The sequence below is a fragment of the Pelodiscus sinensis genome, chromosome 24 (assembly GCF_049634645.1).
Source record: "Pelodiscus sinensis isolate JC-2024 chromosome 24, ASM4963464v1, whole genome shotgun sequence".
In the NCBI taxonomy this organism is placed as follows: domain Eukaryota; kingdom Metazoa; phylum Chordata; order Testudines; family Trionychidae; genus Pelodiscus; species Pelodiscus sinensis.
Window position 1 is genome coordinate 17108346 of NC_134734.1, and position 24565 is coordinate 17132910.

A 24565-nucleotide genomic window follows, 5' to 3' on the forward strand; every position below is an offset into this window, starting at 1 on the left:
ATGACATAAAACCGTACAGAAAATGGACAGAATCACCAGGGTGATGAAAGAGGTGGGTGGGAGGTTTACCTCCCCCATTCCCCTCGACCCTGTTCCGAACTGCCCCAGCCCCACCCACACCCCCAGGGACCCTTTAGGGAGTTCAGGGGGGCTGAAGCTTCCCTCCCCAATTTGTACGGGGTGGTTGCTGGCTGTTCCCCTTTGATAGGGAGTGAGGGGAAAGTGCCCAGTTTGCTGTGTTCCTCACTGTGCTTGGGGAGCACAGGAGGCAGACAAACCTGGACCTGCCCCAGCTGGGGGACATGCACCCCTCCCCCGGCTGTGCCCACTGGAGCTGCAGCGGCCATGGAGAAGTGCTTCTCACCTGGCCCCAAACTGCTGCCGTGAGAGAGGGCCGGGGTTGTTCTCTCTCCCTGGGCAGCCTGTAACCTGAGCCCTCACCCCCACCCCAGAGCCATGATTTAAATGAAGAAAAACAAAAATGAGTTGAGTTAAGGGCTTTGTACTTACAATCCGACCAGGGGGCTTAACAGTTGTCCTGAGACTGCAATTGCCCACTCCATGACTTGATGCATCAGGTTTCGGTGTGGGGGAGGACTTTGGAAAAGTGCTGCTTTAACCCATCCCCTTCCGTTCATTCCCCGAGCCAGCCTCGCGACTGGAGCCAAGCCGTTATAGAGACGTATTATTGACCCTGGCTCCCAAGTATGTGGCTGCCAATGCTGGGGTGATTTTAAACCCACAGGGCCGCCTCCTCGTGTCCCGTAAGGCACAGCACTGCTGTCCACAATCAATAGGCACTTTGGGTGCTTGGGGCCAACGCAATTTGAGGTAGGCCAAGAAAACCTCTCCTGCCTTCGGTACCTAACCACTTCTGGTGCAGAAAGGCTTCTTGGGACAGCGACCTTCCTTGAAATGATGCTGGCACATCCCTGTGCCCGCAGCACTGTCCCCTTGTAGCTCTGCTCGGGAAATCACGTGCCTGGGTGGAAATCACGTGCCATGAGTTCCCTCTGCTGGGTTTATGCCTTTTGCCTGTGCCAGTCCAGGAGCAAGGCTTCTTGAAATGATTTTCAAAAGTTCTGGGCAGCCCTTGGAGTCAAAGGAAGCAGCGGTTGCTCCCTAGCTCTAAAGATCTGGTCCAATGAGGCTATAGAGCAGGGGTTCTCAGACTTTTTGGCCTGTGGCCCACCCCCACTCAACACAGACCTTTTCATGGACCACCAGCCAGCCACCCATGATGACAAAATGGGTGCAGGTGGAGGTGTGGGGTCTGGCCGGGAGGTAGGGCTTAGAAGTGGGCTGGGGGTGGGGGATCTGGGTGGGAGGCTGAGTGCAGGAGCAGGCAAAAGGTGTGTGTGTGGGGCTGGATGGGAGGTTGGGTACAGGAGTGGGCTGGGGGTGGGGATGTGGGTGGGAGGTTGGATGCAGGAGCGGGCAGAAGGTGTGGGGAGTCTTGATGGGAAGGAGTGTACAAGAGCGGGTTGGGGGAATCTGGGAGGGAGGGTGCAGAAGCAAGTTGGAGGTGTGGGGGTCTGGGAAGAAGGGAGGATGCAGGAGCGGGGTGGGGGACCTGGGAGGGAAGGAGGATGGGGGGCACTCCTGCTGCTCCCAGGCACTGCTCTGCTGCTCCCATTGGCCGTGATTCCAGCCAATGGGAGCGGTGGAGAAAGCCTCCAGGTCAGCGGTTTCCTGCGCTGCCGTTCCCCCAGCTGGGGGAGGGGGAGTGGTAGCATGCAGCACTGCTTCCTTCCCCCACAAGCTGGATCTGGCCCATGAGGTCCCCCAGTGGGTGGAGGGCCAGTGCTGGCTCCCTGCTGCAGGGAGAGGGGTGAGCCCCAACCCTGTGGCCCACCTACAAAACCATCACAGACCACACTTTGAGAACCACTATTCTAAATCATACTCGAACCGTATCCCCCATCCGACCCTTCCCACACTCTGGGAGAGTTTTCAAACCACGGAAAAACACATCCTTTCCCAGGAAACTGCTTCTCAGAACGTCTTCATCAGAAACTTTTTACCTGCTAAATCCTTCTCTCCGCCCACAGGTGTTCCAACTTTAACCATGCTTGTATTCTAGGGTGGAAGCAATTGTTTCAGTATAAGTGCATGTTTTGGTATAGCTATTCCTATATAGGAAAGGGCGTAAACTGTACTGAAAATGACACCTTCCTTCTGGTACAATTGCGTCCACACTAGGGCATAGACTCACTTTGCGTGGGCATAGTTAAAGCTGTACAACTTCTGCATGTGGACACATCCTGTGTGCGTCTCCCTGTGTTTACCTATTTGTTCCGGACCAGTTTGAAAAGTCCCAAGCGAGCAGGCATCTGTATCTCTCCCAGCTATTTACCCCGGGGCTAAATGCTCCCATTCGGGATGAGCAGCCTCTTACAGCTCACCCATGCGTGGTTCTTTAAAATGTCCTTTCCCATCACGAGGTTGCCGAGCTAGCCAAGGAGCGAGTGGGTCGGTAGAGACAGTCGCGATTACAGAGCGTGAAAGTACAAAGGACCCAGGAAGGGTGGGAGGTGGCTGTTGGGAGGAATTTTCGGGCCAGCTAGTGCGAGACGGCCTGGCAGTCTGATCTGCTGGAGGGCTGATTTCACAGGTCCCCCCACCCCACACACTGTGGTCACTGCGCCTTTGGTTGCAAAGGAAGCGAACCCAGCGGCTGCTTTCAACAGCTGTTTCCAGGCAGGCCTGCTTTGGCTTCTCCCATCCCCCTCTCCCCCCACCCTGCGCGCTTTACCAGCTCCCTCTAGTTTTACATCTGTCTCTGCCCTTTAGACAGGCCGAGTTCTTTCTGTCACTCTAGGACAGTGTTTGGGAAGAGGGCGGGGGGGCCGGCGTGTTCCCTCCATGGTGCTGTCAGTGACAGATTGGGGACAGTTGTTCTCTGGGCGAGGGCAGGGGCGGGGGGGGACGGGACACAAGACGGCTTTCCTGCAAGGCTGGGACTGGCTCCCTTATCCTCACAGCTTCCTTTCAGACGGCCAGGGCTGAGCCTACGTGGAAAAGGACGCAGCCATCCTGTCTCCTGTAAGTACCTCTCACTCTTTCCACTGGGGAGTTTAAAATTAGCAACTTCTTTTTTTAAAAAAAAGAGCAGGCGGTTGCTGTAGCTTGACCAGCCCGATGGGGTGAGGGCTTTTTTGCTTTGGGTTTTGAAGCTCGGATGACTCCAGTGGCCCCAGGGGTTTAGGAGGCAACTCAGTGGACGACCCCCCCCCTTGTGTGTCCCCTCCCCCCCCATCAGCTGGTAAAGAGCCTGCCCTATGCTCAGAGCCCAAGTGACTTTCAGCCTGCTTATCTATTGTTGCATCCTTTTGGGTTTTTTTTCTTTTTGAAAGCTGGAGGTTGTGTTGTTATTGCTCTGAATACCCCTGAAATAGACCTTCAGTGCGTATGTTTCCTCTTGTGCCGCTTTCTGAGCAAAGTCCAGAGCTTGTATTATACACTGGGGCCCCATTGTGTTCGGTGCTGCACAGGCACATTGCAAGAGACAGTCCTTGAAGAGCTTGTGGTCTAAATAGACCAGACAAAAGATGGGAAGGGAAAACGGAGACACCGAGCAGGGAAGGGACTTGCCTGAGTAGGCCAGTAGCAGAGCCAGGAATAGAACTCAGATCTTCTGAGTCCTGGTCCCAAGTACAAGCCCCTTGGCCACGGTGCCTTAAAAACAAGCAAAAGCCAAGCCAGGCAGATAAGAATGTCGAGAGGATGGATTCAGAATCAGCATGCAAATGTTGCTCCTACTCCAACTAAAACCAGGCACCCTGACATCCTCAGAAGTTTGTGTCGCGGGGAGGGGAGAAACTCCTTTTCTTCTAGAAAGAAAATGCTGCTGCTTTAGGAATACAAAGTCAAATAGCTCAGGGACAAGGGTGTTTAGAAAGACCGGATTTCAGAAGACGCCCTTGCAGAACCTTTCTGCCAGGCTAGATCCGATAGCCATTACAGGAGTCCCCTGGCTCCTACGGCGTTGTGGGGGTGAGCATGGAATGGGAGAGGGAGCTGGAGGATTCTTAAAGTGTAAGCTTTTTGGGGCAGGGACTGTCTTTTTGAAATATGTTTGTACTGCGCTTCGTACCGTGGGACTCCAATCTGTATCTCTTAGGCACTACAGCAGTGTTTCCTGTAAGCTGGGCGCTTGGGCGGCCGCTCAGCAGAGATCCAAAACGCCGACCAGCTGATTAGCAGAGCACCCACTGTTAGGTTTTGTGTTTCCGGTGGTGGTGCACATCCACACATACTTCGGTGCGCAGAAAAAAATTATTCTGCACATGGATGGAAAAGATTAGCGGGAACATTGCGTTACAGTAATGCAAATGATTAACAATAGTCAATTGCCATGAAAACCATAAAGGTTATGGCAGTGCAGGAGGCAAGTTATACTGTAGTAGGTGGTCTTTTCTTTGTAGGCGCGTATAGCACCCAGCACCATAGGGCCAGGACTGTTGATGGGGACAGGGAGAGGGTGGTGCTAGGTGTGCCTGCAATACAGATAGTAAATTAGGGCATCACAGGGAATCAAGTGGCCCAGGGAGCACCAGAATAGGGGAGACATAAGCTGCCCCCCTCCCCACTTTCGCTGTGAGACTGGAGGGATGAATATCTGCATCTAGTCTCAGCGTGGCATCTCTGCAGCTCAGCAAGATGGTCATTTTCAGGGCTGTGACAGCAGCCCGGAACATGCTGCGAAAGCAAACAGGAAGCAGTGCTGGGAGCAACCCACTGTATTTATTTGGTTTTCGCCAGGCTGTTGACAGTGGTTCCTCTGAGGTCTTTCTTTCCCCTCGAACACCCTTCTGCAAAAGCCATTGCACACAGTTGTGTTGTTTCCATCCGGTGCGTTGTGCTGCGGAGTGGAAATTTACCCCTTGGGTGGGACGGCGAATGGGTCCAAAATTACCCAAGTTTCTCAGAACTCAGGGAGGACGCAGGGCCGTCCCTAGAAATTTTGGTGCCCTCCACGGGGGTGGGGACAGCCCCTCCACGTAGGGGAGGGAGGCTGAGTTCAGAGCTGTAGGGGAAGGTGCTGTGAGGGGCAGGAGCAGAGCAGGGAGGCAGTAGGTTGTTCCCCCTCCCCCATTCTGCTCCCCTCGACTCCCAACTGTTCGGGTGAGGGGGTTTGGAAGAAGGGGTGGAACTGCCCCCCGCGCTCCCTGGTGGCAGGAAGCGGAGCAAGGCAGCTGGGAGCCAGGGGAGCAGAGCGGACTGTAGGCCACTGCTGGTGGGGGGCAGCCTTTGCGGCTGGCACCAGGCCCACTTCAGGTCCTCTGGGCTGTATTGCTTGATGGAGTGGGCTGTGGAAAAGGGGGTGGGGGAAAGAGGCTTATCACCAGAGCCAGCGTCACCCCATAAGCAGCACACAACTGCCTCTGGCACCCCGAAATATGGTGTAATTTGGTGCCCCCAATTTTGTGGTTTCTCACGCTGCTCTGCACTTCGCATATTAGTAGGGGCGGCCCTGGGAGGTGAGAGTTTCCAAAGAGACCAGCATCCAGGGAGGCACCTACATAAGCTTGAGATTTCAAAAGTGCTGCCTGGCCGACGTGTGGGTGTGGGGCCGTTTTTCGTATGCGATTACATGGGAGCTGAGGCCTTCTGAAAAATCTGGATTGTTGTTGCTAATGATACCTAGCTCTGTGTGTCAGTAGATCTCAAAATGTTTTCCAAAAGGGGTCACCATCATTATCACCAGGGCTCGACAAACCGCGGCGAAATCCACTCGCCAGCCCTGCACCACGCATGCGCCAGACCTGCACTGCGCATGCGCGCACCACCAGTAAACGGGGCAACCGGCTGAAATCTACTTGCTACAGGCGAGTAGATAAACGGATTTGTCGAGCCCTGATTATCACTCCCGTGGGAAACTAAGGCACAGAAAAGGGACATAACTGGCCCAAGGTTGTGCACTGGGTCAGAACCAAGCATCAAACTCAGGTCTCCTTAGGTCCCTGTTTTCTGTTCCAGACCCTTGGCCAGCGATACTCAGACTGAAGTGTGGGAGCTGCAAATGGCTCTTTCGTGTGTCTCTGGCAGCTCTTTGCAGCGCATGCTGTTAAAACACTGTGTGATTTAACTATTAAACAGTCTAAGTTATTGACCAGTTAGGATGGTGTTACTATGTTATTGGCCAGTTGTAACTGGTACAATAATAACATGTGGTCAGCCATTTTGCTGTGAGAATTCCACATCGACAGTAAATGAAATAATGCGCGCACACTGTTTTGACTCCTTCACGTGGATCAGTAAATGGTGCCCGAACCGCTGGGGCCAGACATGTGGCTGCCACACGTTGAGAACAGTGGTGCACTGCTGTGCAAGGTGCTGTACAAACATAGATGGGAAGACAGTCTCTGCCTCTCAGAGCCGACAAACTCAGCGTCGGGAAAAAGGGGTAGAACACGCATACTTTGTGTGATTATATGTGCTGCGTGCTTCTAACATCTCTGACCTTATCATACTCAGTTGCCTAGGACTGTGGGCTACCTCAGGAACAATTTGGAGGGTTGAACAGATTGTTTAAGGACGGGACCAGCAGGCTGTTTTGAAATTCCAGGCTGACAGCTGAAGGCTGGTGATCCTGGCAGCCTGGGCCTACTCTCAAGGCAGGGATGTAACATGTAGCAGAAGGAAAAAATCCATCAGGCAAGATCCCAGAATCAGGGTGCAATTCTTCTAACGGCAAGCCTGTTTTTCTAGTACAGGCAGTCCCCGGGTTACATGGATCCGACTTACATCGGATCCCTACTTACAAACGGGGTGAGGCAACCCCGCACTAGCTGCTTCCCCCCAGCAGACTAGGGAGACGCGGAGCGGCTTTTCTCAGCAGACACCTCAGCTTGAGAATAAAGGACTGAGGGAAGTGAGGTGTGGGAGAATAAAACTGAGCTCTGGAGAAATGTTTGGCTAGAGTTTCCCCTACAATATGTACCAGTTCCGACTTACATACAAATTCAACTTAAGAACAAACCTACAGTCCCTAACTTGTACGTAACCCGGGGACTGCCTGTACTTTGTGCTGTCATTCTGCATCTGTGCAAAGTTGGGGAGATTTTTTCAGATTTGATGATTTAAGGGCAAGCAGAAGCCTTCTCCTATTCTATTTGTTTTTACTCTCCCCATTGCCATGGGATATGAGCACTGGCTAAGCTATGTATCAAGCCACAGGACATGCATTTTGTTCCTTGTTCTTTTTTCCTTTCTCTAAGGGGAGAATTGTCTGTGGGTTTTGGGGGAGTGTTTTTGAAGAGGAGGATTAGAGTTTGGGGAGGTGGGGAATTCAAAATTTCAAATCTAATTTCATCTTAGTAACACTGGTAGGAAAAAAAATATGTGGATAGAAACCAGCAAAATCTGGCAACCTTGTGTATGGGCAACGGTCAACAAAATGTCTGATGGGCTACGTGTGGCCTGCGGGCCACAGACTGTCCACTACTGGCTTAGAAGCCAGCATAGTTAAAGGGTTACAAACACCCTTAACGTGGATGCACTTATAGTGGTCTAAACGCGCTGTATGCTTGTATCAGAGAAGACCAGGTCGGCACACCTTGTGTTTGAATAGAAATCCTGCCTCTCTGCTGTCTCATCTGAGGGTGGTTCCACGTGACCTCTCTTTTAAGCCTCACACTCAGTGGGAAGTAGCGTGGCCCAGCGGGTGAAATGCCGTGCTGGCAATTGGAGTGCGGGGCGCTTGTCCTCCTCTGTTTTGCTCTGTGATCTTGTGCATGTCACTTCCTCTCTCTGGATCTCACGAGGTAGGTAATTGATGCTTACTTCCCTTTCTAAAGCACTTGAAGGTTAGGAATGATTAGACTTAAATTTTGGTATGTCTTAACAATCTCTCTGTTACTGCTACTGGGAAGGCTATAGCGGAAAGGCGAGAAAAAGAAAACCAAGGAGAACCACACAAAGCTTCGAACACTTCTGCCTCCAATGGCTACAGCTCTGCACTGGGAATCCAAACTCCTGCTTTTTATGCTGGCTCTGTGGATGACCTTGGGAAAAATCCATCACCTGTCTTGTCTTTCTAGGCTCTTAGCTCTTTGTGGTAGAGGCTGTCCAGCATGGTGGTCTTGGACATATATTACTTATATGTCAGCCCTCTAGTCATGGCTGACATATAAGTAATAATAATGTAGATAAAAACCTCCAAGAAAAATTAAAGTGTTTAAGAAGGAAAACAAAGTCTTGTTCCAGTAGTTTCCCCACCCAAATCAGAATTACACTGTGGAACTCATTGCCACAAGACATAAGCAAGAATAAGAATGTAACAAGATTCAAACAAGGGTTGGACATAGATATGGGTATCAAGACTATCCAGAACTGTCATAATTAATTACAAACATTTTGGAAGAGATACTAAACTTCAGTCCAAAGGCTTAAGCCAAAAGGACACCAGGAGAAGACATGATATTGGTGGCAGGTTACTACAGATCTCCTGCTGCTGGGTTCTTACACCTTTGTCTGTGGCAACTGTTGCACCTAAGACACTGGGCAAAATGGACTCAGGCAGTCTGTTTCTATCTTTGCAATGACTATGTTCTTATTGCAAACAAGCTAATGTGCTTTTATTTAGAATGATAGGACTGCTGGGTTGGATTCCTTGCTCTGTCATCAAGCTTGGAGACACGGAGCTCTGTTTTGTGCCTCAGTTTACCCACTTTTGAGGCACTTACAGTGCCCTCTCTCGCCCCTGTTTGCTCTCCTATGTAAACAACTAGAGCTGGCCAAAATTTATTTTTTTTTGGTCTGGAAGGTTTTTGTTTTGTTTTTGTTTTTTTGACAAAAAATGCTGTTTTCCCCCTAAATGAAAAAGTTCACAGTAAGTTTTCATTTTTATTCAAAAATACATCTGGCTTTTGAAAACCACGCATTTTTCTTTTTTTAATAACACTCCTCCTCCCAAAGTCTATGCAACAATATTTTAAATTAAAATTGTGTTTCTTTAAAAGAACTTTTTGCAGTCCATAAGTTTTCTGAGCAGCTCCAGTGATCAAGCGCATCAGATAGAAATTTTCTCCTTTATCTGTCACCCTTAAGTGACCACTGCTTCCTCTGCATACCTTACAGTCCTTATCCTCGCAACATCTCGCTGAGGTACGGCAATAACATTATCTCCGTTCAACAGGCGAAGGCACAAAAACTTTCCCAAGATCATGCCAGAAGCCCATGGCAGAATAAAGAATTGAAGGAGGGTTTTCTGAGCCATGGGTGAATACTTTAACTACCATCCCATTCTTGCTTCCCTCTGTCCTTGCTCAAAAGGCTTTTGCTAGCCACATATCTGAGGCAGCATTGGAAAGTTCAGCCCTTGATTTTCTCTTTCAGGCCAGTTTGTTAGCACATGCAGCCATAATCCACCGTGGCCTGCTGGGTGGGGATGCTTCCATATGGAGCTGCTCTCAACCTTTTCTCGATTCACAGCCCAAGCACAACCAGCGTGAATGCCACCATCGTACAGTGCCGGTTTCTTCACCCCGAGGATGTGCAGTGATGTCCTTGGTTTGGAAACCATGTAAGGGTTTATTGGGGCCAGTTGTGGTTTTCTCCTAGGGATGTACTATACCTTAAGCAACGCTGTTTCACGTAAAGCTGTGTTTTGTCTGATGGAGCCATGTTTACTGGAGAGATGTCTGAAGGCCAGATTTCCTAGCTGAAACCGTTCTGGGTTCCCTTCTCAGCTCTGGAAGACAATAGAGTCTGGTGGTTAGAGCAGGGGACTGGGAGTCAGAACTCCTAAGGGGCCAGCTCTGGGAATGAATGTAACCTACTGTGAGCCTATTCCTGGCTTTGAATAGGCTCATGGGTTCTGTTGCCAGCTCTCTTCATGGCTCTCATGGGCCTCAGTTTGTCCATCTGTGCAGGGCATCATTTCCACTGGGGTGGATGGAGAAATTTGAGATGAAGTGTCATGGACTGACTTGTGGGGTGAGAGAGCATACAAAGGTGTCAGAGCTCTGCGCTCTACAGGTTGGAATTAGAGCAGCCTAGCTATGTATCATATATCCTATACTGCTAAGCATTAGTGGCGATTCTCCTTTTGCTTATGAGGCAGAGACCTGCTCTTTTGGAGCAGTAAGATTAAGGGTCTAGCCCCACTGTCACCATCAAGAACACAGTAAGTATTCATGTGGTGCAATACAGAAACAGCTAATGGGGATGCTGATTTGCATTAATAGTGCACCAGGTTGCTTCCGCAAGGGAAAAGTTCTTTCTTCTAAGAAGACTGGACAGAAATGGGAATTAAAATGCTTCTTGATAAAAGCAGATCTGGTCTGAGGTAGCTTTCTTTGCTGACAGGAAACATTGTGCAGTGAGTCGGGACAAAACTTTCTTCCCTGCCTTGAGATGGGGCAAGCTTATTTATTTTAATTTTCACTTCCAGTTTGTCCCAGCTCAACCCAACCCAACCCAATTTACAGGCAGTTTTGCAGAACGGGGGCGGGGTGGGGCGGCAGGTTTTTTGTGTGTGTCTGTAGAATATGTTTCCTATGAGTGAGTGGGAACAGCTGATAACCAGCTGTCTTTGCATTTCAGTTCCTTAAAGAGCCCAGGTCTGATTCTCATCTGTACCGAGCCTCCGTTGCATCAGTCTGGCTTTAATAGGAGGGTCATCTGGCCCCTTTGCATTGCCGGACTGGGTGTAAAGAGGCCTAAGAGATGAGGATCAGTCCCTGGGTTCCCTCGTCAGCCTTTTGCTTGCAGACATATGTGTGTGTGGGCTGCAAATGAGCTAGGGGACAGAGCTGTGGCAGGTGGAAAGGGCTTTGTCCGGGCTGGCCCTTGGATGTGCCTGTGAATCGGTCGCGTTCCTTTGAATGTGGTCATAGGCACGACCGAATGTACCTTGTCATCATGCAATCACATGCCCCGGTGGAGCCGTGAGTCATGCAGCTGAAGGCAAAAGGGACCCACCCCCTAAGCTCAGTTCTCCCTGTCCCGTGTGTGGCATGTAAAATGCTCCTTGATTCTGATTCATTTGTATTCAACGCCCACTTGACCCTGGTATCGATGGCTGCACAAAGTGCAGGAGAATGGAAAATCAGGACTATTATTGCTAATGTCAGAGAGCAGCGTGGCATGAGCCCTGATATCCAAATGGAAAGTTCAAAATATTCATGGCTGAACAAAAGTAATCTGGAAAATAGGTTCAAAGCAAATCTGGAAAATAGAATACTAGAATTAGAAGGACCTTGCACCAGTTAGATCATCCCTGCAGGAGCATCTTCACTCGGAAAACCGCTGCTGCCCAGTCGATCTTCCGGAGTTTGTTTTAGCAAGTCTAGTTAAGACACACTAAATCAAACTCAGAGTGCACCTCCATTGGCATATGGTACTCCTGCTCTTGCCAGGAGTAAGGGAAGCCGACAAGAGTATTTATGCCAGTATTCTACACAGCAGGAGTTGAAAACCTTAAGCTGAGCTGCCGAGTCTAGTGTAGACCTGCCTGATAGATACTTATGTAACCTGCTGTTAAATATTTCCAACGATGGAGATTCCACAACCTTTCTTGGCAATTTATTCCAGTGCTTCACCACCCTGACAGTGAGGAAGTTTTCAAAGCCAGGTTCTGAACTGTGCGACTCCCAGCCTAACTTGTCATATGTTATGTCTCCTTTTGCCTCCTCGTCGTTAACAATCACAGCAGTCGGTACCAGACTGAGAGTACTGAGAGGCAGTATGGTCTAGAGGCTAGGAGATAGCTTAGATGTCAGAAAAGCAAGAGTCTATTCTTACCGCTGCTTCTGGGTGGGGTTAGGTGGCTAATTGTGCCTCTGGTGCATTGTCTGCTTAGATTATTATAAGGTTGTCTGGGCAAGGGCTACCTCTAGCTATGTGTCTGTGCAGCGGGTTACTGCTGATTATTATTCATATTATCATAGCATTTCTGAGCCCCCAGTTGTGTTAGGTACTGGACAAACACAGAACACAAAGACAGTCGTTACCCCATAACCTTGGCTGAACACTCTTGGTTCCACTGCAGTACAAAAAATAATGGAATCGCAGACCTGATCCCCTTCAGTTAGAACAACTCTGCTGGCTGGAAATCTTCCGACCATGACCTCTCAAATCGCTCAGCACAGGAACATGTGGCTAAGAAAAAGGAACCAGGAGAAATGGAATAACAAAAAGTTGGAAAAACTATTCAGAGGTAGCTAGTGGGAAGGGAAAATTATATATGAAAGGAATTAACTGGCTTTTAAAAAATGTGTGTTAAAAGAAAGGTTTACAAAGGAATAATTTTGTTTGGTTGATTAAACTTGGAACTCCCTGCAGTTGATCAGAGGTACGTTTCTTTCTTTCTTTCTTTCTTTCTTTCTTTCTTTCTTTCTTTCTTTCTTTCTTTCTTTCTTTCTTTCTTTCTTTCTTTCTTTCTTTCTTTCTTTCTTTCTTTCTTTCTTTCTTTCTTTCTTTCTTTCTTTCTTTCTTTCTTTCTTTCTTTCTTTCGACGGAGTGACTGTTTTCGTTTTTCTTTTCTCGTTCATTTTTTTTCTCCTTTTCTGATCACTGGTGTTCTTTCAGTTGTCATGTTCAATTCCCTATTACATTTTCCAATTATTATTTTCACTTTCTGATGATCAGTTTTTGTTTACCACTTTCGGTATTTTTTCCTTGGCCCAGAGGCTACTATCCCATGATCTGACCATCTAAAATCAATAGCAATAGCAAAGTTTCTTCCAGAGGATTTCATGGGGTCTCTGGCACATCTCCATTTTCAGTGTCAAAATTCTACTTGGGATTGTGTTTTTTGTTTGATTTTTTGAGGGGAAGAGATTGGTCCGAGTATAGAAAGGGATGTCGGTCCGGATTTCCTCTGAACATTTTTTTTACTCAATAACTTTCCCCCGACCCCTTTTCCCCTGACCTTTTTTTTCCCCTCAACAAAAAATCCTTGGTGTTTCCCATACAAAAAAAATTATTGTTTGGTGTTCCTCAGTCTTAAAAAGTTTAAGAAACACTGATCTAGATGGTGCTTGGTCCTGCTGTGAGGGCAGGGGACTGGACTTGATGATCTCTTGAAGTCCCTTCCAGTTCTAGTGTTCTGTGATTCTATGATTGGCCAAGATTTTCAAAGGTAACTAAGGATTCTGGATGCGCAACTTGAAATCTACTAAAGGTGTCCCATTTTCAGAGGAAATCTGGACGGACATCCCTTTCTATACTCTGACCAATCTCCTCCCCTCAAAAAATCAAACAAAAACACAATCCCAAGTAGACAAGGATTCCTGTGGGCAAAGACCCACTTCATCAGATGCATGCCTCTGACAAAGTGGGTCTTTGCCCACGAAAGCTTATGCTCCAATACATCTGTTAGTCTATAAGGTGTCACAGGACTCCTTGTCACTTTTGCAGATCCAGACTAACACGGCGACCCCTCTGATATTTAATCCCAAGTAGAATTTTGACTCTGAAAATGGACATGTGCCAGAGATCCCATGAAATCCTCTGGAAGAAACTTTGCTATTGCTATTGATTTTAGATGGTCAGATCATAGGATAGTAGCCTTTTGGCCAAGGAACAAATACCCCTTTGCATTGCCGGACTGGGTGTAAAGAGGCCTAAGAGATGAGGATCAGTCCTTGGGTTCCCTCGTCAGCCTTTTGCTTGCAGACATATGTGTGTGTGGGCTGCAAATGAGTTAGGGGACAGAGCTGTGGCAGGTGGAAAGGGCTTTGTCCGGGCTAGCCCTTGGATGTGCCTGTGAATCGGTCGCATTCCTTTGAATGTGGTCATAGGCACAACCGAATGCACCTTGTCATCATGCAATCACATGATTAGAAGAAAACATTGGAAAAATGGAAAAAAATCAGTGTGTCAAAATGCTTTTTCTAAAGTTGTTGTGCTTGGAAAAAAAAAAAAAACCACTGAGAATTTCTTTTTCTCAAACCAAACATTTCAGTGAGCTTCATTCACTATGAATGTGCCTTTGGTTTGAGCCATATTCATGAATGTTATTTGCGGCCTATATTATCAGTAGTAGCTGAGTGCCTTCCAATAGAGCGGAAAGCAATGTAGCTCACATCTTCTGGACATGGGTACTGTCCATCCAGAGACATCTCCGAGAAGGGATGAAGGGCCTGAGTCTCCGCTCATTTATGGTGGTGTAAGTCAGGTGTGTCTTGGTTGAATGGGGTTTGATTCTCATTATGCTACACCCAGTGCGGTGTGGGATGTAAAACGGCACCAAATCAGAACGGTAACATTTCCCACCCACTTTGCACTGACATGAATGACCAAACAAGATGCTGGGCAACAGAGAAATGGGTCCAGTGGAGTTTCCCTTGGGTAAAACCCACCTATGGGAGAGGAGAACCAGCTGCTATGAATATTGGGGGGAAACCCATCGCCTGTTATGGATAGCCCCTAACTTTCTTCTCTGTGCCCTGGAATGCCTCTTCGCTTGGTGTGTCGCCTTGGTTCCAATCTCCAGTGTACAAGATAATTGACTTGGGGAGGAGGTGGGATGCAAATCTCATTCTTCTCACACCCCTCTTTACCACCCTAGAGGTTGTCTCGGAGTTTCCTTCTTCCCCTTTCTAAACAGTTGTTCCTCCTTCTGCCCTTCTGAGACCCGACACAATTGGATGTTAGAGCTTAACCAATAGTCAGATTCTTATCGGTCAATGTTATCGGTTAAACTCTGCCCTGCTCCTGGGGAGGCTTCGCTATGGGCTCAGTGGTTTGGGGGCTAGTCAAGGATTTGAGAGACCTAGATTCAAATCCCTGTTCTACCCCCAGACTTCTTGTGTGACTTTGGGCAAGTCACTTAGTGTCGCTGCCCCTTCTGTTCTGTAGAGGTTCTTACGGCTTGGCTCCCTCCCCTGCTTTACAGAGGGTTGTGCAGGGTGAAAGATTGTGAAGGTCTCGGAGAGTCTGCCAATGCCAGGCAGAGAAGTACCTTAGGTAGGCTTAGGAAGTACAGGTCGTGTTCAGGTTCTGTCCCTTGGATCTGAGCTGTGGATGTACCTACCTATTGTCTTTAGGCTTCTGTGGCTCTTGGTTTATTTCTCTGTCAAAGCTCAGTGCTGAGTGTGCCGTCTCCAGCTCAGGTGGGGTGGGGTGGGAGAGACAAGCATCTGTCTGTGCATCCCATACCAGCAGTGTTCTCAGGGCCAGCAAGCAGGGGGTGCTTAAAGAGCATCCCATCTTGCCTCACCCACACATGAAGGCCAACTGCACTTGATCCGTCTGCTCAGCCTCCGGGCTCCTAGGGTGAATTTCCTGGGTCTTTCCCCTAAGATCCAGGCCAAGTGAGGTGAATGATAGGAACAGATGCTTGTTGGTGGTTCCCTCCCTCCCGCCGGCCTTCAGACGCATCTCTCTGCCCTGCATGGAGGAGACTATGCTGTACCCGTAAAAGGCTCCTTTGCGTTGGGAGAACTACCTCCGTACTCGGAGCTGTGGAATTTTGACTGCACTGGCACAGATCAAGTGGCACAACTTTTCTTTGTAGACAAGGCCCGTGGTCTGGAGAGAACTAAGTAGGCAGTGAACTAGTCACAGTGGTTCCGCCAGCTGAGTCTTTGGTCAGGACAGGTGTGCGGGGCTACATCAGAGATAGCGATCGAGGTCCTTCTGTGGTCCGAGAGCTGAACCAATTTCAGCTTTGACGAGGTCTCAGTTTCAGATGCCGCAGATCAACAGATTACAGGGGAGGAAATGGCCAGTGCCAGCTACACGGTCTTAAAAGGCTGTCATGGTGCTGGGGAATGAAAGAGTGTTGCCTAGCGGTTAGAGGGGATGGGTGGGACTGGATTTCTGTTGTTGGCTCCACAACCACATCTCTGCAAGATTTTGGGCAGCTCGCTGTCCATGCAAACCATTTCGCCCTTTGAACTCCTGTTTGACTGCAGCTTATTATCCTGATCCATCTCTAGCCACTTACAAGCTGGATTATTATTATTTTATTTAATAATAAATGTTCCAAAAGTGGCAAGAGGCCCCAGTGGAGATCAGGGTCCTGCTGTGCCCAATGATGTACAAACACAAGCCAGAAGACAATCCCCATTACAGTCTAATTAGACAAATCAGGGAAAGGCTGGGAGAGGAAAGAGAAGCATAGAGAGGAAATGATTAGCCCCAGGATCCATGGTAGGTCAGTATAATTGTGTCTCCATCAGGAGTTTTGCTGGGATGGAAATGTGGCAAAAAACATAAACCAAACCAAACAACACCCCCCAACCCTCAATCTCCCATCCCTAACTAAAACTGTGTGAATAAGGGACCTTTGGATTTGCAAGCAATTCCCAGGGAGAAGGGAGGTGGAATTGTTTCGAGTCAAACTGCAAATGAAATCTTTCAATCATTCGTTGTCTTGAACAAAACGTTTCACAGGCAGACAAAATCAACATGTTTGGGTTTGATTTTGACTGTTTAAAACCAGTTGTAATTAAAAAATAAAAAAAGGAAATTAAAGGAACTGTCAAAACAAAGTCACTTCAGGTTGGAAAATAAAAACATTTTGATTTTTTCCCCTTGGGTTCTTATTTTTGGCTGAAAACATTTGGCCAAATCCACACGAACTCTCAGTATGTTGGGGCATCATCACATCGGTATTTTTTTTTTTACCCCTTCCGAAAAAGTTGTGTGTGCAAAAGTTCACCTGGCTCTCCCTCCAGCTGACAGTGAACATTTCTAGAGGAGATTTGGCCTGGGAGGAAGTCCTGTTTGTGCTTTTTGAAACGTGAGGAAACGCCAATTGATAGCCCCCAGCTTTACGCAGTGTGAACGCAAACAGAGTCTAGCCTATAATCATCTGTTTATATACGTGTATGCATATATATATTTAGATATAGATATAGATATATATATAGATATAGATATATGTAATATTATTAATGAGCCAACCTCTTATCTGTCACATTAAGCCTCCTCATTATCAGGTATCTAAATTTTGCTCTGACAGTAGTGACAGGGGAAGCTGCTGCGCTCCTGCCATGGCATGCGGCTCTGGGGAGTTGGCAGGTGGTTATTTCATGCCCTGCAGGGAGCTGAGAGGGGTGGGCGAGGGAGCAATTTTAATGGGCTCTTGCTTCCCTTCATTTAGAAAACTGTAGTTAGCGCAGAGGAAAATTACCCGAGTCCTCAGCTTGGGAGTCGTCGATTGATAAAGCACGGGAGGGAAATGAAACAGCAACTCCAAATGAGGCATTTGCTCCCCTCCCGTCCCCCTTCCTCCCCTCTTCGCCTGCTGGAGAGCTGCAATTCAGACGGCAGAGAACTCAGGCAATTTAGTTCAACTTGCTCTCGGCTTGTCGGCTTGATGATTGGAGCACATTGCTTGGAGTCAGGACTCCTGGGTTCACTTCTGCCTCTGGGAGGGAGAGGGGTTAGAATTGGATGCTAGGAGACAGGACTCCATGGTGCTATTCCTGTTCTCCAGTCTGGAGGTGCCCCTGAGACTTTGGGCAGGCCGCTGGCCTCAGTTTACCCACGTGTGTGATGGGAATGATCATCACTACCCACGAGTGCGTCGAGGCACAGAGTCCTTTGTGACATGCTCGGCATGGTTCGCATTGGAAAATGTTCCCAATGAGCAATCAGCAGCAGCCCCTGAATGCGGAAGAGTGGGATCAACGCTTGGATGCTCGTCCCAGCCCCGTAGCGAGCTGAACCAGAACTCCAGGTCCGGATATTTGGGCCTCGACGCGGTTTCAAGGTTCTGCAAATCTTGCCACGTTTCCCAACGTTGGCGTGGTTCAGTCGCTGGGTGGGAGATCTCTGGGGAAAACCATCAGGGCATGATGCTGGTGGCTCTCTTTTCTCAAGGGCAACGTTTCCACCTGTGGGAGGCTGGATTACATGTGGTGCGAGGGTGTCATGGCCACCTTGTCTGAAAAGATTGAGTGCAGCTGAGCTGCTAGAGCAGTGGTTCCCAAACTTTTCGGCCTCACGCCCTTCTTTTTGATTTTTGAGAAACCCTCATGCCCCGCCCCCCCAGCAGCAAAACTTGTTGGGGGGGGGGGGGAAGGAACGGACTGGGCCGAAAAACAAAAATAGCAGCAAAACTTAGGGGGTGAGGAGTTGATGAGGGGGGACTGGGTTGCCTTGTGTTCCCCCCCCCCCCCGGAATTTCTTCACCCTTCCCCCCCCAAGGGGGCATGCCCCCCAGTTTGGGAACCTATGTGCTAGAGAGACCAAGCCAGAGTTTGGCTAAGACAGCTCTGGCACTCAATGGGATGCTAGGCTGGCGAATTAACCAAAGGACTATGTACTCTGTGTGCTGCCTCACTGGTTTCTCGGCCAGTGAGAGCCTTTCCACTGGCTTCAATGGGCTCTGGATCTAGCTGCAGGCACTGTTGGGGAGTGGCGGGAAGGCTAGTCTGAGACACAGTGTTGGGCTTCCAAGATCCTGCTCAGATGGTGTCTGATCCCCACCCTGATTTTCCCCTTCCCCATTCTGGAGCCTCAGCTGGTATAAATGGGCCAAGGATTTGGCCTGTGCTACTAAGAAAATGCTGTTGCCAGCTGACATGGCGTAACAAGCCTGATTGTTTCTCTGTGAGCTGGAGAGGCTAGGCTGGCTTTTCCTGGGAAATCACTCAGGCTGACGAGTGACAGATCCTGGTGTGTCCCGAGTTCCTAAACGCTCCCTCAGTGGCTTTTCTCGGCCTTTGCTCAGGGTAAGAGAGCTCTCTGATTGGCATTGGCTGTCTGGGTCTTGATGGGCTCTGAACAGAAGTGGCCGACATGTCTGCAGTATCGCTCTCGGGGATCACCGGTTAGTGTTGTCGACTGCCAGCTGTCCTCTCCAAAAAGCAGCTGCAGTGCTTACAACCTGGAGCCTGTTTCTCACTCCTCATGCCTCTTTAGGCCATGCTGGCAGTCCTGAAAGTGGGAGGAGCGCCCTACGTCCACCCCACACAGTGGCAAAAGCTTTCCCCCTCCAGGGTGGCGCTGGCGTATGGGTCTTGCTCCCAGCCCTTGGTGCGTGAGTGTGCACCAGGCTGTGGCTATTCTAAAGCTTGGTCTGTGCTTTAAAATTTGACTGGCCCTGCCATGTTGCTCGGGGCTGTGAAAAATTTCACACTGCGGTTAGGTCAGCCTGACCCCTGGTGTAGGCGTGGCTGAGCCGAGAGAAGGATTCATCCGTGTACCTAGCTACCACTGCTCAGAGAATTGGATTAACTTTGTCAGCCGAAAAGCCCCTTCCGTCGGTGGAGGAAACGTCTGCATTATGGCATGCGAGCAGCCCCACTGGAGCGCCAGAGCTGTGCTGCTGGAATCCCTAGGGAACCAAGTATATGTTACAGCAATTCTGAGTTAGTACAGAAGTGGGTTAAAACTAGGGCTGTAAAATCCCGTTTACTCAGATAACTGGTTAAACGTTACGCTTAACCCATTAACCACTTAAACAGGGCTGGACAGGAGGCTGCTCCCACTCTAACCCAATGCCCTCCCCCTCCCCCAGAGCCAGGCTCCCCCAAGCCCCTCCCACTCTAACCCAGTGCCCTCCCCCTTCCCCAGAGCCACGCTCCCCCAAGCCCCTCCCACTCTAACCCAATGCCCTCCCCCTCCCCCAGAGCCACGCTCCCCCAAGCCCCTCCCACTCTAACCCAATGTCCTCCCCCTCCCCCAGAGCCAGGCTCCCCAAGCCCCTCCCACTCTAACCTAATGCCTGGGTCTCACTGGAGCTGCCACTGCCACAGCCATGCACTTCTCCCTCTAGGAACTGGGGCTCATGCACAAAGCGGGCATGCGGCTCCGAACGAGCTGTAACCCTGAGAGCCGCATTTTTGTGAGCAAAGAGCTGCATGTGGCTCAAGAGCCACAGGTTGACCACCCTTGGGTTAACCAGTAACTAGTAACTGTTGCTGGTGAACCACTGGCATCCTCAGTTATAACAGAGTAGGGGAAATTAGAAGACCTAGATTCTGTTCCCAGTTCGAGGCACTAAAGTATGGGCCTCGGAGTCAGGACTTCTGGGTTCTGTTACCACTCCAGGCCAAGTCACGTATAAGCACGGTGCCTCAGTTTTTACATCTGTAAAATGGGGATTATATTTCCTTATTTCCAGGGGTGGTGTGTTACCTTACCAGTAACAATCCCTTGCTCTTGGCTGGTGTTTTTCATCCAAAAATTGCACAGTCACTGCCCTCATTTAGCTGATGGGGAAACTGAGATACAGGGAGGTTTTAAAGTGATTTGACCAAGGTCACCCAGCAGGCCAGTGGCAGAGCTGGACATAGAACCCATGTCTCTGCAGTCTGCACCAGTGCGCTGCCCACTAGATACCACTGCCATTAATGTTTATAAGGCACTCACTCGCTGTGGCAAGGAACGTTAAGGAAATGCTTACCTATAAAGAGCCCCTGTCCTGCAAAAATGCAAAGCGAGGGAATTGAACATTCAGGCTGCTAGTTTTTCTGTGGTAAAGGGCAGTCGGCATGATTCCCTACTGCTCTGCCACTCCTGCAGTCATTTGCACCAATAGAGGCATTTCACACTGTCTTTACACTAGTGCAAATAACTGCACAAAAGCTTGGGCAGCAGAGATGCGGGCCCGGTATATTCATTAGTCCTTAGCCTTGCCTTCAGCATGCCCCGCAACACACACTGGTTTTTAAGTGTTGTGGAAGGGTTGTGCTTTTTCTCCATGGAGTCTGTAGATCTTGGCATGGGCTGTGGTTTTGTTAGCGCTCAGCAGCGCTGACGGTGCAGCTGGCATCTGCTTTTCTCCAGAGAATGCCTGAATCTGGGTCAGGCATATATGTATCTTTTAAAATTCCTCAGGGGCCTTATTGAATCCAACCTCAATTTTTCTCCTCTGAGCCTCCCGAGGATTGTACCTGACGCTTACGGGAGGGATTCTGTTACACAGGTGTAAGGGCCAGATCCAATCGATCCACTGTACTCTGCTTTGGCACCGCTTTGGTGGGCCTGTTTCTAATCTTAGAGACATCTGTGCAAAGCAGGAGTTGTTCCCCCTGAAATCCACGGAGAGCACTCTGGAAGGGAGAGCAGAATCAGGCCCATCGACTCCTGTCCCATTGACTCTGGCTTTGCATCCATTTGAGGGTGGAATTTGGCTCCGTGCGGCTGAGCTGAAAGCAGCAGGACTAGGAGGCGAGGTCCCTGCAGCTGCATTTCCGAGGGTGAAGTTTGTTTCGAGACTGCACTTTTGTTCGCTTCCCTTCCCCTCCCCACGTCTGCAGGCTCGACACCGGAACCTAGATAGCATCATCTTGAAACCAGAATAGAAGCTTTGGAGGAGACTTTAACATGTTTGTGTGGTTTTGATCTTGGTTTGCAGATAAAGAGGGTGCTAAACAATGACTTGCTACCCCCACCATCTCTGTGCACAGGGGGCGATGGGGAAAACACGGGTGCGTGTGCATACGCATGCACTCCAGCTTGCTGCCGGAGGGGGCTTTCATTAAGGCCTATGCTGTTCTTGCAATGAGCTGTTTGGTGGGATTGCACCAAGTGAGGTTGAGGTTTCATTTTCCGAGGGTGGGTGCATAGAACTCCAGTGGGAGTGGATGAGAGTGGTCGGTGTCCAGCATCTCTAAAAAACGGGCCATTCCTGTGTAGCTTTGGGTCCCGAAGTTCGCCCCCCGCCTCCTCTTTGCTTTAACCAACTTTGCCTGGGTGGTTAGTGGGATTGGAACCTCTGGCAAGCCTCGGTCACCAAATCTGGGTGCAGTTCCACACCAGTGAGGGGTAGCTCATCCCTTAACTCTAAACTCATCTGAGGCTGTGTTTGACCTGACCTGTTTGGTGACTCCAGTTAAAGGAACAAACAGCTGGATGCTGACTCCTTAAAAGGGTGACAAACCGTTACGTTCCTTTGATTGTTCTAGGGCATGGCGGGACATTTCACAAAGCACAGTTTTAAAGGAAATTTGGGGCTGGGGAAAAGTGTGAAGCCTGTGAATTAACCAAGCCTGGGGGAAGAACTGGGATATTGCAGGAAGGCACCTCGATCTGAAGCATCGGACTACGGAGGCTAATCCATGGACAGTCAGGCCTCGTCTCCGCTTACCGGAGGAGTGACGCTCTAGTGATCGATCTTCTGGGGTTAAAGACCTGCGAAATCGAACACTGAGGGTGCCCCCGGCGGCACTGGTACGCCTCTGTTGCGAGGAGTATGGGAAGCCATGCTCACGTCGACCTTCCACAGTGGAGATAGTGCCCAGCAGAGGGTACATAGACTGCAGCTAGGTTATTCACATAGAGGGAGTTGGGTACCTTAAGTCGACTTTCCAGGCATAGACCAAGCCACAGTGTGTACTTGCGGCTGATTGTGGGCCTTCCGGGCAGAGAACTAGCAGGGTAAAGTTTTAAGGCACTTGTGAGTTATAGAGTAAGAGGCGATGCAACTCATTGCCCCAGACGCTAACAATCTCAGCCTCTATTGCTTGTGCTAAAGGATTAATATCTGTAAACTGCTACATGTGGCAGAATCAGGGGGCAGATACCCACCCCCTCTTTGCATAGGTTGTACTGGCATTTTGCCTCCCCTGTGCATGGGAGAATCTCCCTATAAAGATCCACACTGCTCAGGGAGCTCCTTTAAATCTCTCCTTCGGTTCCCTGGTGCTAGGATGCCGATATGCCAAGACCCTCCACTTATTCCGCTGGCCAGGTGTGCCTTGTTGCTTCCTTGTGCTCCCCATCAGTCTGTATCCTCTTTCTCTCTTTTTTTGATAAACATGTTTGTTTGTTTTTCAGAGACTATTTCCATTTTGTTCAAAATGTTGTGTCCTTCCCCCCATAAACATCCAGAACCCGAAAAAAAGTACGAAAAATATTTAGCAAAAAAAGCCCAAATCTACTATATATTTGAGAGCATTTGTCTGTCTGTCTGTCTGGTTGTTCAAGAACTCCTAAATTGGAAGAGCTAAGACCACCAAATTCAGTAGGCAGTTTCCTCTTATCAGAACTTAAAGCAAGTTCAGGATTTGATTGTGCCAGGAAAATGGGATGTGCCTGGAATGAGATTGGTTCTCATAAAACCCTACAGAAGAGACACAGAATCACCAGGCAGGTGAAAGTAGGATTGCCAGATGGTTTCAACAAAAATACTGGACACACTTGCCATTACATCACAATCTACATTACATCTCATTTAGAAAATACCGGACATTTATATTGTGTCTCGTATATTTTCTCAATTTGTTTCCCGAACAGAAAGCTCAAATACTGGACTGTCCAGTTCAAAACCGGATACCTGGCAACCCTAGGTGAAAGGAGCTGGCTGACGGCTCCCCCTTTGCTCGGAACTGCTCCAGCACTGAACCTCCTATCCTCCAGGCACCTTTTGGGGGGAGGCTGAAGCTCCCTCCCCCCCAATTTGTGTGAGAACATTGCTGGCTGTTCCCCTTTATCAGGGAGTGAGGGGAAAGTGCAGAGTTTGCTGCATTCCTCACTGTGGCTGGGGAGCGCAAGGAACGGACAAGTCTGGACCTGCCCCAGCTGGGGGACATGCACCCCTCCCCCGGCTCTGCCCACTGGAACTGCAGTGGCCGTGGAGAAGTGCTTCTTACCTGGCCCCAAGCTGCTGCGGTGAGAGAGGACTGCCTGCAACCTCACCCCATCCTCATCCCAGAGCCATAATTTAAATGAAGCCTGGGACATTTTCATTTTATTTTTCCAAAAAGCAAAAACGAATTGAGTTAAGGACCCGCGCAACGCCGGGAAAATCTAGTACTTTATACTTCGCTAAAAAGCTTTCATCAGCTAAGTGAAAAATCTTCCTGGGAGATGTTGGAGGGAAAACGATTCCCTCTTCCCCCACTAAATTTTGTCTGAAAAGTAATTGCCATGTTTGTGACCCACTTGGCCTTTGAGAGAGTTTCATTATCAATGTCCAGCCTGTGTTATTGTTCAATGATGGCTTATTAGAACGGCGAACACTAGCACATGTGCGAAAAAAGAAGCGACAAGGCTTGCCCAGTGCTTAGCTCTATAGGTTAACGGCCATTAAGCAACCACAATGTGATTCAGCTCAATATCCTTTGGAGGGGGACGAAAGGTACCAAAAAAGGACTCTCTGACACTACATTTTAGGGGGATTTTTCTTTCTTTTTTTTTTTTTAAAGGAAGCTGGTAAAAAACCCAGCCAAACAACCAAGCCCTTCACGCCAGTGAGGAAATAACAATCGTTACGATTCCATGTGGCCGCTAAATAAGAAACAATTACTAAGTCGCAGAAGGCATGCATAGCCCTCTATGAAAAAGGAAACAGGAAGGCAAGAACTGTGGTCAAATAGCCAAGTGCAAGAGGTTATTCTAGCTAAACGTGTATTCTTCACAAAATGGAAGTTTAGTTTGTATCTGCACCGTAGTGAGGGCTGGTTTTTGGGTTCAGCATTGCCGTTGGAGCCAGGAGACCGGAGTAGGATCTTGGTTTTACCTCACATTTCCATGGGCAAGTCACGTGGGCCTTTTGACGTTGTATTTTGACTCCTTTGAAGGCCCTTCGTGTGGACTGAGCAGATTGGTTTGGTCTCCAGTGTTGTACCGTTTGAATTGTACCGGGAATGTTCAAGTGGTGAAACCCTTCTTAGTGTGAATGCAGTTATGTGGTGTAAAAGTGCTTATGCTG

General features: G+C 49.1%; 1 protein-coding gene across 13 annotated transcripts in view; it reads left to right on the forward strand.

Moving 5' to 3' along the window:
• Positions 1–24565, forward strand: part of MEF2D (myocyte enhancer factor 2D) — a 223051-nt gene that overhangs the window by 80294 nt on the left and 118192 nt on the right. The window contains exon 1 of one of the 13 annotated variants that reach the window (XM_075907986.1): positions 2889–3045. The exons of the other annotated variants lie outside the window; for them this stretch is intronic. The gene's annotated coding sequence lies outside the window, so the exon portion shown is untranslated. Of the gene's footprint in view, positions 1–2888; positions 3046–24565 lie in introns of those variants that run through there. 13 annotated transcript variants of the gene reach the window in all.